The following is a 16,855-nucleotide window of genomic DNA, read 5'->3' on the forward strand; positions in this document are numbered from 1 at the left end:
GCAAATAAGATGATCCAGTTTGCAGAATCATAAAAACAAGGTCCCTGGAACTGACTTATGACATCCAACAAAAAGATGTCTTTTTCACGAAAGTTTCATTTTTATGCTGGTGAATTTCACTTTCACTCCATCCCCTAAGAGCAAGAGAAAGTTGCTCAATAAGCGGAGACCCACTCGGACTCCTATAGAAGTACCTTCGTTGTCTTACTGAGAGGAGACTGGATACAGCAGCACAGTATAGGCCACCGTTTGAAGATTACACTCAGAATAATGTTAATGGGTTAGACTTCAGAGGGGGGGGGGGGGGGGGAGTTCTATGAGTCATGCTCATTTCCAAACTTAAAATAATCTGTATATAAATGGGTTTTCTGGCTGAATCTTAAAAGAGAGCAATTTAAGTCTGAACAAACTGTATTTATGGTAACAATTCCAAATACTTAAAAGTTTTACTTTAAGCCTCCTGAGAAGCACTAAGCATTTTTTTTAAAATAAAGTACGTTTTGTGCCCTTTCTTAGATACCAAATTATTTTTTCCTAAGTTAATTTTAAGAGCTATTCATATCCCTCTCCATCTCTCAGACTGTAACAAGTAAAACCTAACATCCATTTTCACTACACCTGATCAAGCTCAAAAGTAAACATACACAATTGAAATTACGTTACAGGTCTAAAAACTGTGAAGTGTCCATGACCAGAAACTTGAAAATTAAGTAATGATTCCTTACTTACGCAATATTCCTGTCAACCTCCATTCTAGGAAAAAAAATCTCTTTTCAGACAGGAAAGAAAAAACATGAGCATCTATGCTGTGAAATTCATTCATACTTACTAAAAATAATTCTACAACAGAGTTTGGAAAGCAAATACCCTTTGCTTAATTCTTAACCTGAGGTGACAGCAGCATATTTATACCACGGTAAAGAAACTTTGAAAGTTTCATTATGAATTATTAACTATAGTTTAACTATGACACAAAGTTATTCTCCATTAGAAGTGGTTTAACAGATAGGTCTCCACGAAAACGAAAATGGCTTTTCAATTATAGCCATTAATAGCTCAAGAACTGTTGCTTTTGTACACAAAGAAGGCAACATTTTGGACATGACTTTGAGTGGGAAAAGCACTGAACCAAGAGCTGATGTGGCAGCTCATTCTTTTTCTGCTGTATGATAATCATGTATAAACAAAGATGAGAAGTCCAATAAACAAAATGAGAACCAGGATTTCACTGAAAGTAAATTTTGTGACAGATTAACAGTCTGGGGCAATCTGGTAAAATTATATGATGTTTAGGATTTGTTTCAAAATAACCTAGTTTGGGGGAGGAGGTACTACATGAAACAATATGACCTTGGCTACAAGTTAATTATTGTCAAAGCTAAGTGACCAATACATGGGGATTCTCTATAGTTATCCAACTTTTGCATGTTTTCCGTAATAAAAAGTTGTTTAAAAAAAGTTATGGGGTGCCTGGGTGGCTCAGTCGGTTCAGCGTCCGACTTCGGCTCAGGTCATGATCTCACAGTCCATGAGTTCGAGCCCCGCATCAGGCTCTGTGCTGACAGCTCGGACCCTGGAGCCTGCTTTGGATTCTGTGTCTCCCTCTCTCTCTACCTCTCTGCCCCTCCCTCTCCTCCGCCCCCCCACCCCCCACCCCAGAACTCTGGCTCTCTCTCTCAAAAATAAAATAAACATAAAGTTATCAACTGCAATATTAAAATACCATTTTCCCAAAACTACAATTCAGATGTGGCAGAGGCATGCTTGTCGCACAGATTTCTCTCTTTCTCTTTTTCTTTTTTTTCTTGCTTCCTTCCTTCCTTTCCCTCTCTTTCTCTCTCTCTCTCTTTTAGGTAGGCTTCATGTCCAGCACAGAGCCCGTCGTGGGCCTTGGATTTACAACGCTGAGATCAAGACCTGAGCTGAAATCAAGAGTCCGATGCTTAGCTGACTGAGCCACCCAGGCACTCTGGTACAGCTGTTTCTTAGGTGTTTTTAAAGAGTCATCCAAACAAATATTTTACACCAGAAATGACTCTGTCAGAAAATTATAGGAAAATGTCAACGTCAGAGAGGCCACTTTGCATCACATGTTATTAAGAGACAGGTGTAAATCAAAACAATTTTGAATTCAGTAAGGAAATTTACTACCTAAAACAATCCTATGATACAGGAGATCATTCAGTAGAGCAAACACACACTCTCTGCTTTTTTGTAAATTTCAACCACTACGAGTTACATTTCCTTTAATGAAAGGTACACATTACAACTACATAAACAATTAAAACAAACTCGGTATCTTTAAAGTTGCTGGTTTAAAAATCCCACCTGTCACCAGAAGGACATGCTCCTTCTACAATCCAACTGTATTTTTAGTTTTTACTTCAACAAGCGGCAATGTAATTTATATTTGGTAAGCACACAGACTCCTGAAAGGCCAAAATCAATCAAAAAGCCCGATTAACTCTCTTTCCACCACCCTCTGAACAATTAAAGCTACAAGCAGAAGGGAAGAGTGACCTTAAAAACGTCCCCACAGCCAGAGAACAGAGGCAGAACAGACTGAAGCACATATCTTCGCAGGAACAGAAGAAAACTTCCACACAAGCAATACTGCGATACGGAGATGGGGCAAGGGCTTAAAAGGAAAGTCGGCCAACAGGGACGGAGGGAATAAAAGCGAAGCTGCAGTGAAAAAAAAGTTAGAAGTTAGAGATGCAGCGCAAGAAAAGACAGACATATTTTTTTCCAGCTTCATCCACCGCCCCCTCCAGGGCCTGACACCGAGCAAATGATCCGGAAAGGGTTCCTGAACTCAAGGAAAGCTTCGGCCAGCAACTTTCCCAGAAATGAAATGACAACAAGAAGCCGGAGGATGGCAGGAAAAATGGACAGGTTGCTCACACTGAAGGAACTGATGAAATCTTGTAGTTGGCTCAGCGGAGGAGATGGAAATAACAGCATCTTTTACAGACTGCCTGCTTACAGAGTGTCCCAATTAAACGTACGCCCCTTTCAGATGTTAACAACCCAAAACAAAGCCCCGGCGCAGGCGGTGGGCACGCTCAAGCTTTCTGCCTCAAGGAAAACCTAGGTAGGTCAACTTATTTCCACTTTACCCATTAAGTTATACCTTAATGTCACGCTAATAAATTATGCAGACGGTTTATTGGGACACGCTGTGGGTCTGGCACTCTGATAAGCGCTTCACACGCCCCATTTCACGGAACCTTAACAGCGAGCGTTACGAGGCAGGAACCGCATTAGCCCCTTTTCCAACCAAGACACAAAGAGTTTAAGTGACTTGCTGAAAGCAGTAGCGCTGGGATTTGTACCCGTGTCAGGACACCCGGGCTGTGCTCGTAACCACTATGCTCCGGATCTGGCTGGGGAGATTTAGACGCTCAGGGACTTGAAGCGGGGAGCTCCCCCCCGACCCTACCACCCCCCGCCCCAGGAATAACTTCGGCATCCCCGCGCGCGAGGAAGAATGGGGAAAGGCGGCGTGGCACCTGTTTCTGGCCCCAGCAAGGGGTGGAGGAGCTGGGGCGCCTTGGGTCCAGGCCGCCGGGCGCCCCGACGCGGGGGGCGCGGGAGGACCCGCCTCCTCCAGGAAGGCCCCGCGGGCGGGACAGAGGCCCGGGGAAGAAGCCAAGCGCGCGGGCCCGCCGAGGCCTAGGCCCCACCCGCCGCCTCCCTCCGTAGCCGCGGCGCCCGCGCGGGCCCCGCCAGGCCCGGCCGCCTCACCTGGCTGCTGCCCCGAGCTCGTCCCCCGGCCGGCGGTCCTGGGCGGCGGCGGCGGCGACGGGGGCGGCGAGGAGGGGAAGGAGGAAGGAAGAAGGGAGAGGAGGAAGGGAACGGCAGGAGGGAAGAGGCGGAGTGGCCGCGGAGAAGGCGGGCGCCGCCGGGCCGGGGGTCAGAGGAAAGGGGGAGCCGAGCCAGACGCGGCGGCCACCGGCGCAAACGCTGAAGAGCCGCTCCGGCGCCCGCAGCCCGGCAGGAAGTGACGGGGGAGGGGCCTGCGCCCGCCCCCGGCCCCCGCCCGCCTCCATGCCCGGCCCCCCCCCCCCCCCCCCCCGCCCCGAAGTTCGAACCACAAGTCCCGGCTGGCGCTGCGCCGGCGCCTGCCATCGCAAGGCACTTCGGGAGCCTGGTGGGCTGAGGCCTGGTCGGGCCTGCGTCGCGGCGGCCGGCCCTGGCTCCCGGGGCTTGCTGGGAGTTGTAGTCTGGGAATTGAGGGCTGCTCACTGGACCCGCAGCGAGGCTGGGCCGTCCTACTTAACTCCGCCCCACTTCGTTCTTCCCGTTTTCCTCTGCGTCCTTTTTCGCCAGCCTCCGTTCCTTGTTTCTCTCCTTCTCTTAGTTCCTCCTTCCGTAAATGTTTATTAAACGCCTACTGCTGTGCAAGGTACTGCTCCAAGAGTTGAGAATATAGAGGTGAACACACAAAAATCCCTACCCTCATGGAGCTTACGTTCTCTGAGGGTGAAGCACATAATAAATAACAATGAGTAACTTGTAGTGAGTGCCAGATTGTAACTTCTTTTACCCAGCTCTGGATAAACTAAGTGGCTTTTCTCATCATGCTCATATGGGGGCTGGGGGTGAGGGTTAATGGTGGGAAATTTTGGATATCTACAATCACACTCAGCAAAGAATAATGTACTCATTGTGAGAGGGCCAGGAAACAGGGAAAGAACTGCAGATGCCCAGGCCTCCTCTCTCCTCACTCTGGGACTGCTTCCCCACTATTTAAAAATAGTTTATTTTCTCTCTCTGCCGTTCTTTCTCAGTATCTTTCAATCTAACTATTGCTCAATCCTTCTAGCCAAGGCAATAGAGTTTAGCTTGCATAAATTCATGATATGAGGTTCTCTGGCTAAAGGGGCTTCTCCAAACATGGCTTTGGGACCTTGCCCCCGCCACAGAGGACTCCTTTCTCTGGACCAGGCCTCCTTATTCTGCTTCTTGTAAAATGCAATAAGATTGAATTTCAGGACACCAAACAATCAAAATACTTTCACTGTCCATATAGTGCCGGTCCAAAACATTGATAAGCACCATTCAGATCTTGTCCAGTCCTCTGCTAGAGGAGAATTGTTTTCTCTAACCCTTAAGCAGTCTCCTAAGTATAGCTCACTTGGATAAAGGAGCAGACACAGAAGTGTTTCTCTAAACTCAAAGCTGAGGTCCCTGCACAATCAGACAATCTCTTCAAAGATGTAAAGGTAGAAGAGGATGTTCTTACCCATTTTACTATCACCCATGGGGACCTAAGTGATGGGCGAATGACTTCCAGTCTCAGTTTATTTCCCTTCTTCCATATATTGAGAGGGAGATCCCGCTATTTTTTTTTCTAATCCAGACTTTGGATTTTATTCCACAACTTGGACCGTAATACAGCTGGACCTCAGTTTCCCTCTTAGTTAAGTAGGAACAATTTCCTGACTTAACCAGTGGACATAAGAATTGGTAGAGAGCTTGATACGCTGTCTCATCTTCCTATCTTAAGAATGATAGGACTCTCTTTAGCGTTGTGAAATTCTAGGTGTGCCGCACTGAGCAGCCTAGGCTACTATCTGCTCTTGCCAGTGACTGATCACGTGTCATTCTGGGGGTCACGTGTTCTTAGGGTACTGCCTCCCTTTTCCTCCTCTTAACCCCTTGCAATCACTTATCTTTGTCCTATCCCTACAGTTTTGCCTTTTCCAGAAATGTCATATAGTTGGAATCATGCATTCTGTAGCCTTTTCAGATTGGCTTCTTTCACTTAGTAATATGCCAAGTTTCCTCTATGTTTTTTTCATGGATTGATACCTCTTTTCTTTCTCTTTCCTTCTTTCTTTCTTTCTTTCTTTCTTTCTTTCTTTCTTTCTTGAGAGAGAAGGGGAGAGGAGAATAGGGAGAGGACTGTCAAGCAGGCTCCATGATCAGCATGGAGCCCAATCCCATGACTGTGAGATCATAACCTGAGCCAAAAATCAGGAGTTGGGTGCTTAACCAATTGAGCTACCCAGGTACCCCTTCTTTTTCTATTTTTTGATAGATCATAAATAATACAAAGTATAATTTTTAAATAAAAATCAACTTCTCACAGTTAATTATGAGATTTACCTGTTCCCATTCCTTATTACAAATACCTATAATTTATCTTTTAGGAAGGAACACACAGAATTTAATGTAATTTACTTAATGGTCACAATTTCTTATTTCCAGTGTTATCTTAAAGAAAAGTAAATAATTCTTTTATTGTTTGGCAAGAGTCAAGAAGTCTGCAGGCCCTTGGAAGAGAATTTGACTCACAGTCTCCAGGTACAAAGAGAGAAAACAAATCTAAATGACCCACCCCTGAACCCAGCCAGCCCCACAGCTAACCTATGCCTCAGTTAAATAAAATTCCTTGATTACACAAAATGAGTTCAGAGTCATTCTCAAAAAACAAGGAGTATTAAGAACACTCCTATGGTCAGGTGGCTGGGGACCAACCAAACCTGAAAGGGTCATGTCATGTGTATTATCTGACCAATCTCTAGCCCCATGCTTGCTCTTTGCTGACCTGATGGAAAAACAAAAACAGCCTCCCCTCCCCCCAAAAAAACCAATGAGTATTAAATCTTCAGCCTGTTGTTTTTCTTTCTTCTGTGTTTTTAGTTTTAATTAGTTGCTATCATTCTAATACATAATAATATGGGTTCGTATCATCTCTTTATTCTTTCTTTCTTTTTCTTTTTTTGGTATCATCTCTTTAAAAATGAAGCAGATTTGGCTGCACACAGCCTGCAGAGTGGCAACTGCACTCTATACATGGGCACATTCTTTTCATCTCACTGCAGTCCCCACCCTGCCCATGTCTCTCATTTATGTTATTTTCCTGTTCCTGTGGACATTTAAGTTTGCAATGCCTGGCCTACTGTAACAGTATGGACTGAATGCTGGCCTGTGGAGCTGAACATTTGTCAGAAAGACAGACCCTGGTCAAAGAAGTCCAAATGCAACTGTGATGACTACAGGAAGGAAAGATGGGACGCCAGGGTGGCTCAGTTGCTTAAACATCCGACTATAGATTTCAGCTCAGGTCATGATCTCATGGTTTATGAGTTTGAGCCCCTCATCGGGCTCCACGCTGGCAGTGTGGAGCCTGCTTGGGATTCTCTTGCTCTCTCTCTCGCTCTCTCTCTCCCTCTCCCTCTCTCCCTCTCTCTCTAGCCCTCCTCAGCTCTCTTTCTCTCAAAAAGTAAATAAATAAACTTTAAAGAAAGGTACATGGTGTTATGAGGGCGTTATGAACCCAAGTTTCAAGGTTTAGGGACAGAGCATACTAAAGTATTGTAGCTTCAGCAAATATCTGCAGCATATGTAGATGGTAACTAGGCAAAAGGGGTGCAGGAAGGATTCTAATTAGGAAGAAAAGATATACCAAGCCACGTGGCCCATATTCTGGTTTCTATTGCTGCAAAACAAATCACTTACAAATTTAGTGGCTTAAAATAACAGTGATAATTTTATCATCTCTCACAGATATGTGGGTCAGGAATTCAGAAAGAGTTTGCCTAGGCTTTTCTAACTCAGGGGTTTCTGATGTAGAGCTGGACCACATGCAGCCCCTGGGGGCTGGCTGGGCCTCTCCCTCTTCATGGAGCCTTAGAGACTGTCCACGTGGTCTCTGCATGGGCTGCTTTGGGCTTCCTCCCAGCATGGCAGCCTCAGGGCTGTCAGACTGTTTACACAGTAGCTGGAGGCTTTCTGAGTTAGTGCTCCAGAGAACAAGGCAAAGCTGCATTTGCCTAGTGTGGCCTAGCCCTGGATGTCCTATACAGTCACGTCCACTGTAGTTTACTAGCTACAAATGGGATGTAAGCCTGTCCAGATACAAAGGGAGGAGACTTAGACTCTACTTCCTGATGAGGAAGTGTAAATGGCAGGTCTGAAGCTCAGAGGAGAGTCAGAACTGGACACCTAATGTATGAATGGGTAGCGTTTGAAAGGTAATTGAAGCCTCGGGTGTGGATGTTAACGGATGTTAACACCTGAGGAACTACCTCTGCTCTACTCTCATGGCCCATCAGCAGAACTTTCTACCCTTATGATTATTCAATTATCTGATGAGTTTGCTCTATTTGGCTAGGATTATGTGCAACTTCCATGAGGGCACAGACTCAAGCTATCTTGGTCACCACGGTGTGTCCCTGGCCCCTAAGACAGTGCCTGGTACACATGTATTTCCATAAGCTGCTGAAGAACCACAGTCTCTCAACTCTGCTGGAGTCCCTAAAGAACAAGGAACACCTGAGGATTGATTAGTATATGTCAAAATCACCGTAGACTATGTTGCAAGGAGAAACAAGGTTGAGAACTACTTGCTGGTCTGGATGAGTAATTCTCAAGATTATTTGAGGTAGACTGCTCCCCTGGGGCTATTTCAGCATCTTAAGGGGAGAAGATTATATCTTAGAAGATGTAATGGAAAACAGCATTTACAAAGCAAGAAAAAAAAAAAGAAAATTCCTAGAAATAAATTTTACAATAACAATGCACAATCTATATAAAGAGAAGATTTATTTTTTTAATATTTTTAATGTTTATTTATTATTGAGAGACAGAGAGAGACAGAGCATGAGCAAGAGGGGCAGAGAGAGAGACACAGAATCCGAAGCAAGCTCCAGGTTCTGAGCTGTCAGCACAGAGCCTGACGCGGGGCTCGAACTCACAGACCGCGAGATCATGACCTGAGCTGAAGTCTGACACTCAACCGACTGAGCCACCCAGGAGCCCTGTATATGAAAAGAAGATTTAAATTCTACAGAAGGATGAAGAAAAAGACTTAAAAATATATAATTTATGTTCTTCACTAGCAAGACTGCATCATTAAGATATCAGACACTCTGGGGCACCCGCGTGGCTCAGTCGGTTGAGCGTCCCACTTCGGCTCAGGTCATGATCTCATGGTCTGTGAGTTTGAGCCCCACGTCGGGCTCTGTGCTGACAGCTTGGAACCTGGAGCCTGCTTCAGATTCTGTGTCTCCCTCTCTCTCTGCCCCTCTCTCGCTCATGCTGTCTCTCTCTCTCTGTCAAAAATAAATAACCATTAAAAAAAATTTTTTTAAAGATATCAGACATTCAATGAGATCCTAATAAAAAAACAAACAAAATTCTGTTTTGGAACTAGATGAGCCATGTCTAAAATTCTCATGGAAAATTTAACAAGAAAACATTTCTGAAAATTCCTGCCCAAATAATAAACACATTATCCTGTCTTACTAATTAAAACTGTTAGGGGGGCGCCTGGCTGGCTCAGTCAGTGGAGCATGTGACTCTTGATCTTGGGGTCGTGAGTGTAAGACCCATGTTGGACACAGAGCATACTTAAAAAAAAGACAGAAACTGTTAAGTACTAGTGCCTAATTAGTTCCACAAATCAGAAGAGAAGAGAAATTCCCAAATAGACCCAAACATAAGTAGGCATTTAGTATTCAATAAAGGTGTTATTTCAAATTGATAGAGATAAGACAGATATCATGCAATAAAAGATTTGGGACAACTACAAAGTATCTGTGGGGAAAAAAGAGTTAAATCCATACTTTATCTTATACCTGGAAAAATATCAAATGGATCAAGGATTTAATGTTTATTTATTTTTGAGAGAGAGAGAGAGAGAGAGAATATGAGCAGGAGAGGGGCAGAGAGAGAGGGAGACACAGAATCTGAAGCAGGTTCCAGGCTCTGAGCTGTCAGCACAGAGCCCGATGCAGGGCTTGAACTCATGAACTGTGAGATCATGACCTGAGCCGAAGTCAGACGCTCTACTGACTAAGCCAACCAGATGCCCTGCAAATGGATCAAGGATTTAAATGGAAAGAAGGAAACCATAAAAGTACCAAAAGAATCCCTGGGAGAAGTGAAGAAGACCCGTTTACTATAACACAAAATTCAGAAGACTTAAAGGAAAAGATTGATACATTTAACTTCATGAAAATAAAATATAATCATGGGAAATAAAGAAACAAGTCACAAACTGGAATAAAAATTGCATCTCAAGCACAGAAAGGCAAATTTTATAACATATACAGGTCCCATGAATTACAAAAAGATTAAAACTCAATAGAAAAATGAATAAAAGTGGGCACCTGGGTAGCTCAGTCAGTTAAGCATCCAACTTCAGCTCAGGTCATGATCTCATGGTTCGTGGGTTTAAGCCCCGCATGGGGCCCTGTGCTGACAGTTCTGAACTATCAGCACAGAGCCTGGAGTCTGCTTCGGATTCTGTGTCTACCCCTCTCTCTGCCCCTCCCATGCTCATGCTCTGTCTCTCTCTATCTCTCAATGATAATTAAAATGTTAAAAAAAATTTTTTTTAATTAAGCTTCTTAAAGTAATATGTGCCCATAGTTTAAAGAGACAAATAGTTTTAAGAAGCTTATCATGAAAATCAATACTCCAATCCACTCACTTTCAACTCTTTTCTTCAGGTTTATTTCTACATATTTCTTTTTTTTAATATTTTGTTATTTTTTAGTAATCTCTATGCCCAACATGGGGCTTGAACCCATGACCTTGAGATCAAGAGTCACATGTTCTTCCAAATGAGCCAGCCAGGCACCCCCTTCTTTCATATTTCTTTTTTTCTTTTTTTAAGTTTATTTATTTACTTTGAGAGAGACAGAGTCAGCCTGAGCAGGGGAGAGGCAGAGAGAGAGGGAGAGAAAGAGAATCCCAAGCAGACTCTGCACTGTCAGCACAGAGCCCCATGTGGGGCTCGAACTCACAAAATTGTGAGATCATGACCTGGGCCGAAACCAAGAGTCAGACACTTAGCTGACTAAACCACCAGGTGCCCCACTTCCTTCATATTTCTAAAAGATATGTCTACACAGCTTTTCTTGATTCTCCCATTTAGATCTGTTGATTATCATGGAAGATGAGAATTTTGTTCTCTTAGTCCTGTTCCTACCCGCTCCAACACAAAAACTCCCTTTCTCCATTCCAGTATCTTTCTATCATAATTATGGACTCAATCAATATTTAATATTTATATTATTAAGACTATATAAGTAGTAGTCACACTAAGCCATGCAGAGTATTATGATTACTTGTATAACTATTATGATGCCTGTATAATTTTTCCCCTGAAGTTATAAGTTGCCTTGGTGTTTCATTTTCTTGTGTAACAGGATGTAGACAGGAAACTATTTCAGTCTCAGTTTCACCTGATGCTTCCCTATTTCAATGTAAGTCCGCCTAGGCAGGACTTGTGACTAAAGAGGTGACTAAAAACTGGTTATAGCAGCTTTATTCATAATTGCCAAAACTTGGAAGCAACCAAGATATCCTTCAGTAGCTGAAAAGATAAATAAACTGTACTACATCCAGACAATGGAATATCATTCAGCACTAAAAAGAAATGAGTGGTCAAGCCATGAAAACACTGGAGGAAACTTAAATGCACATTACTAAGTGAAAAAAGCCAATCTAAAAAGGTTAAATAATGTGTAATTCCAACTATACGCCATTCTAGAAAAGGTAAAACTATGGAGACAATTAAAGATCAGTGGCCCCAGGGTTTTAGGCGGAGGGATGTATAAGCAGAGCACAGAGGAGTTTTAGAGCAATGAAACTACTCTACATGATACTATAATGGTGGATACATGTCATTATACCTTTATCCAAACCCATAGAATGTACAAAACCAACAGTAAGCTCTAATGTAAACTATGAACTTGGGTGATAATGATGTGTCCATGTAGATTCATGGACTGTAACAAATGTACCCTCTGGTGGAAAATGTTTATAGTGGAGTAAGCAGTGCGTGTGTGGGGGCTAGGGGGTACGTGAGAATTTTCTGTACCTTCTGCTGTATTCTAGTTTTGCTGCAAACCTAAAACTGCCCTAAAAAAATAAGGCCTATTACATTAAAAAAACAAAAACAAAAACAAAACCTGGCTTTGTTACGTTTGGTCCCCTACCCATTCAAAAGCATGAGGGGTTGAGGTTGAAATTTCCCAAGATCACAGAAAAGGTTTGGAGAGCAGTGATGAGCTGTGAGTACACCTCTGCCTGTTTGTGGGAGAAGGATGGTTTTTTTCTTCACCTCAAGCTTAAAAAAAGGCACTTCAGCCAGACCTCCTGATGAGCTTGATGTGTCTCCTGAACCTGAGGTGACACAGTAGGTGGTGCCTGACTCATACCTGAGAAGTATAAATGAAGGGGCCGTGGCTGGCTAGCAACTCTGATAATGGCAGAGAGAAGTGGAGGTGCTGTTCCAGGGTGGGGTGCAAGACACTATCCTGAGGACCAGACTGGGCCGTGCCGGGGAAACACTAGTTTGGATCTGGTCTTAGAGGTTGGTCCCAAGGTGGGAGGTAAAGGAGGCTGAATGCCTGGGGCTGAGGGCAGACTTATAAGTGGTCATAAAATCAAGGGGCCTTTTTGTTGAGTGAGGCCCCACCCATGGAGCAGAGCTCAGGGCAGGGGGTTGGAGGAGCACCTTGGAAGGATCACACAAGCCAAAAGCACTCCAGGAGAGGAAGTGTCCATTGTGAATCTCTGCCAAGGTCAGAGAGTGCCACACGGATTCTTCCCTCCTGCTTCCACAGCCCCCTTCTATCCCAGAGGAACCAGAGACAGTCTCCTGGTGGAAGAGGATGGTGGAAGGCTTTGTGGAGAAATAGAGAAGCCTACCAGGCCTCCCTTTCTTACCTCAGGTGGCCAGTCCAAAGCAGGCTTATGTGGCAGAGGGAGAGATGATTTTATTTTATTTTATTTATTTATTTTTATTTTATCTTATTTTATTGATTTATTTTGAGGGAGAGTGTGCGTGTGTGAGTGGGTGAAGGGCAGAGAGCGAAGGAGAGAGAATCCCAAGGAGGCTCCACTCGGTCAATGAGAAGCCCGATGTGGGGGCTCAATAGTACAAACCCTGGGATTGTGACCTGAGCTTAAACCAAATGTCGGACGCTTAACCAACTGAGCCACCCAGGCGCCCTGAGATGATTTTATTTTAATCTAATTTGGAAACTTTGACTCTTATTAGAGTGAATCAGATGAAACTGCCAACATTCAATCATTTTTGACTCACAAAAATGGCAATTTCATACGGTTCAGTTTAATGCACGAGAGTGGACTTTTAAGTTACTGAACTGAGGCTGTTTGGAGGTTTTCAGTGACTGAGACAATTTTATTACCTGAGAGTGACTAAAAAAGCCATGAGACTTGCCCTAGACTTCATTCAAGTGCATGGGGGAAGAACAATTCCAAGAATAAACTTCTTTTCTTCCTACACCCACAGTTCCCATCTGTACAACAAATTGGCTACACTTCACTTTCTGTGTATTTATCACCAATTGATCCACAAAATCTCTGACAGAAACCGAAATTTCCTCTCAAGAGATTCAAACACATCAGATAGTCTACCCATTTCTTTTTATTTATTTATTTATTTTCTTGGCGACATTCCCCTACCTGGCCGTTCTCTGTTCTCCTGCTCTGTTTGGGACTGATTTCTCTCCGGGTCTGCTGGGCAGCTGTGGCACAGGCATTTGCTCTTGCCTCTTTCCTGGGCTGATCTGTTTCTCGTATTCCATGAGTTCCTTTTCCATGGTTTTCTCCCTCATGCTCCACTCACTTTCTGAGGAAGAGACTTAGAAAAGAAATTTTTGAGACTTTGCATATCTGGAAACGTCTTTATTCTGTCTTCACACTTCCTAGATAATTTGGCTAATTATCTAGGGTCTAATTCTGGGTTAGAAATCATTGTCTTTCAGAACACAGAGTTTTTCTTTCTCATATCAGGGGGAAAAAATCTGTTTCTTAGTATTTTACACTTAGTTAGAAAACCAACTTTTTTCTTACTCCCTCACCTCCTCTGTCTGCTGTCTGTCTTCCTCCTCCTTTAAAAAAATTTTATTTAAGTAATCTCTACACCCAATGTGGGTTTCAAACTCATGACCTCGAGATCAAGAGTCGAATGCTCTTCTGACTGAGACAGCGAAGTGCCCCCATCTCCTTCTTCATTTCCTGTCTCCTCTTTCTCTTTCTTCTTGATAGTGGTAGAGAAAAATTCCTTTATCACTGGGTTTTCAAACTCTAGCTGTCAAAAACCACAAAATTGTTTTCCTAACATAGACTTGTATTTACATGACAGAAAAGAAATTTGGCACTTACATTTTGTTCTGTGTTTGAATTACTCTATACTCTATACCTCTATACATAATCATGTATAATCGTGTGTATAATCATAATACATAATCATGTATTGCTTTCATCAGTTAAAAAATTTGCTGTGTCTGGGAATCTGGGTGGCTTAGTAGGCTAAGCGTCTGACTCTTGATTTCAGCTCAGGTCATGATCTCACAGTTCGTGAGACTGAGCCCTGAATCAGGCTCTGCACTGACAGCATGGAGCCTGCTTGGGATTCTCTCTCTCCCTCTCTCTGGGCCCCTCCCTACTTGTTCTCTCTCTCTCTCTCTCTCTCTTTCTCTCAAAATAAATAAACATTTTAAAAATAGTATAAATAAACATTTTTGAAAATTTGCTGTATCTTGATAAATGACTTTTCTATCATTCCTAATACTAAAACTCTTTCACTTAGTTTTTTTCTTTTTATTAAAATTGAGCTGAAATCCATATAACATACAATTAACCATTTTACAGTGAACAATTTAGTGGCATTTAGTCATTTCACAGTGTTGAGCTACCGCCACCTCTATGTAGTTCCAAAACATTTTCATCATTCCAGAGGGAAACCTTATATCCATTAAGCAGTTGCTCCCCAATCCTCCCACCCCCACAAAACTCTGAAGGCCATCTACCTGCTTTTTGTTTCTGTGGATCTACCTATTCTGGATATTTCATACAAACGGAATCATATAGTATGTGACCTTTAATGTTTGACTTTTCCCACATAACATAATGTTTTTAAGGTTCATCCACGTTGCAGCATGTATTAGTATTCATTCCTTTTTTTAATGTTTATTTACTTATTTGTTTTGAGAGAGAAAGAGAGAGAGTAGGGGAGGGACAGACAGAGAGGGAGAGGAAAGAATCCCAAGGAGGCTCCATGCCGTCAGCGCAGAGCCCAACTTGGGGCTGCATCTCACAAACCGTGAGATTATGACCTGAGCTGAGGATCAAGAATCTGATGCTTAACTGACTGAGCCACCCAGGTGCCCCAGTACTTCATTCCTTTTTGTAGCCAAATAATATTCCCTTATATACATATCACAATTTGTTTATCCGCTTCTCTGTTTATGGATGTTTGGGCTGTTTCCACCTTTGGTTATTTGAATAGTGCCTCTATGAACATTCATGTAAAAGAATTTGTTTTCAAATTCTGTTTCCATTCTTTTGGGTATATATTTAGGGGTCGAATTGCTGAGTCACATGGTTACTCCATGTTTACCTCTTTTAGGAACTGCCAAGCTGTCTTCCACAGCTGAACCATTTTACGTTCCCTCTGGTGATGTACAAGGGTTCTAATTTCTCCTCATCTTTGCCAATGATTGTTATTTTCCATTTTTAAAATTATAGCTATCCTAGTGAGTGTGAAGTGGTATCTCATTATGATTTTGATTTACATTTTCCTAATAACTAATGATATCAAGCATCTTTTCACGTACTTTTAGGCCATTTGTATACTGTCTTTGGAGAAATGTCTATTCAAGTCCTTTCCTCACTTTAAAATTGTGTTGTCTTACAGTTCTGAATTTTAAGAGTTCTTTATATTTTTTGGATATTCCCCTTAACTTTTGAGGCTACCTGAATTTTCACTGTGATAATAATCTGGTAACATGAGTGTTACACAATGTGGGAGAGACCATTTGTTGTCTAATGATATCCATTTTCCCATTTTGTATTGCAGTAAAACCCCAACTTCATTTTTAGGGCAACAGTGTGCCCAAAAAATGACTTTTCTAGTCCCCCTACTTCTAGGCTTGACCACAGTGTTATTTTTAAGATATTTATTAGACATCCAAGTGGAGATATTGGTTAGATATCTGGAAATTCAAGAAGGGAGTTCAGGAGAAATATGACCCTGTTGTTGCCTCCCCACTGCTTTTACCTACCACATTTTCTTTTCTTTTCTTTTCTTTTCTTTTCTTTTCTTTCCTTTCCTTTTTCTTTCTCTTTCTTTCTTTCTTTCTTTCTTTCTTTCTTTCTTTCTTTCTTTTAAAACCATTTATTTATGGGGCACCTGGGTGGCTCAGTTGGTTAAGCGTCCGACTTTGGCTCAGGTCATGATCTCACAGTCCGTGAGTTCAAGCCCCGTGTCAGGCTCCGTGCTGACAGCTCGGAGCCTGGAGCCTGCTTCAGATTCTGTGTCTCCCTCTCTCTCTGACCCTCCCCCGTTCATGCTCTGTCTCTCTCTGTCTCAAAAATAAATAAACATTTAAAAAAATTTTTTTAAAAAAGATAAAAGTATTTATTTGAGAGAGAGAGAGAGAGAGAGAGAGAGAGAGAGAGAGAGAGAATGAGGGGGGAGGGGCCGAGAGAGGGGGCGGGGGCAGAGAATCCAACGTGGGCTCTGTGCTGATAGCAGAGAGCCCAAAGTGGGGCTCAAACTCACGAACCATGAGATCATGACCTGAGCCAAAGTTGGAAGCTTAACTGACTGAGCCACCCAGGTATCTCATTTCTTTCTTTCTTTCTTTCTTTCTTTCTTTCTTTCGTTCTTTCTTTCTTTCTTAGGTTTATTTATTTTGAGAGAGAGAGTGCATACAGAACAGAGGAGGGGCAGAGAGAAAGGGAGAGAGAGAGAATCCCAAGCAGGCTCCACACTGTCAGCACAGAGCCCGATGTGGGGCTCAATCCCACAGACTGTCACAAGATCATGTCCTGGCCGAAATCAAGAGTTGAATGCCTA

General features: G+C 42.9%; 1 protein-coding gene across 10 annotated transcripts in view; it reads right to left on the reverse strand.

Moving 5' to 3' along the window:
• The window catches only part of STAU1 (staufen double-stranded RNA binding protein 1), an 81,942-nt gene that overhangs the window by 50,546 nt on the left and 14,541 nt on the right, over nucleotides 1-16,855 (reverse strand). For 3 of the 10 annotated variants that reach the window (XM_060619778.3, XM_060619770.3, XM_060619763.3), the window contains exon 1: nucleotides 3,748-4,013. The gene's annotated coding sequence lies outside the window, so the exon portion shown is untranslated. Of the gene's footprint in view, nucleotides 1-3,747; nucleotides 4,015-13,455; nucleotides 13,634-16,855 lie in introns of those variants that run through there. The other 7 variants (XM_060619829.3, XM_060619819.3, XM_060619851.3 and 4 more) reach the window with 4 other exon arrangements.

Source organism: Panthera onca, chromosome A3, assembly GCF_046562875.1.
Source record: "Panthera onca isolate mPanOnc1 chromosome A3, mPanOnc1 haplotype 2, whole genome shotgun sequence".
Taxonomy (NCBI): Eukaryota; Metazoa; Chordata; class Mammalia; order Carnivora; family Felidae; genus Panthera; species Panthera onca.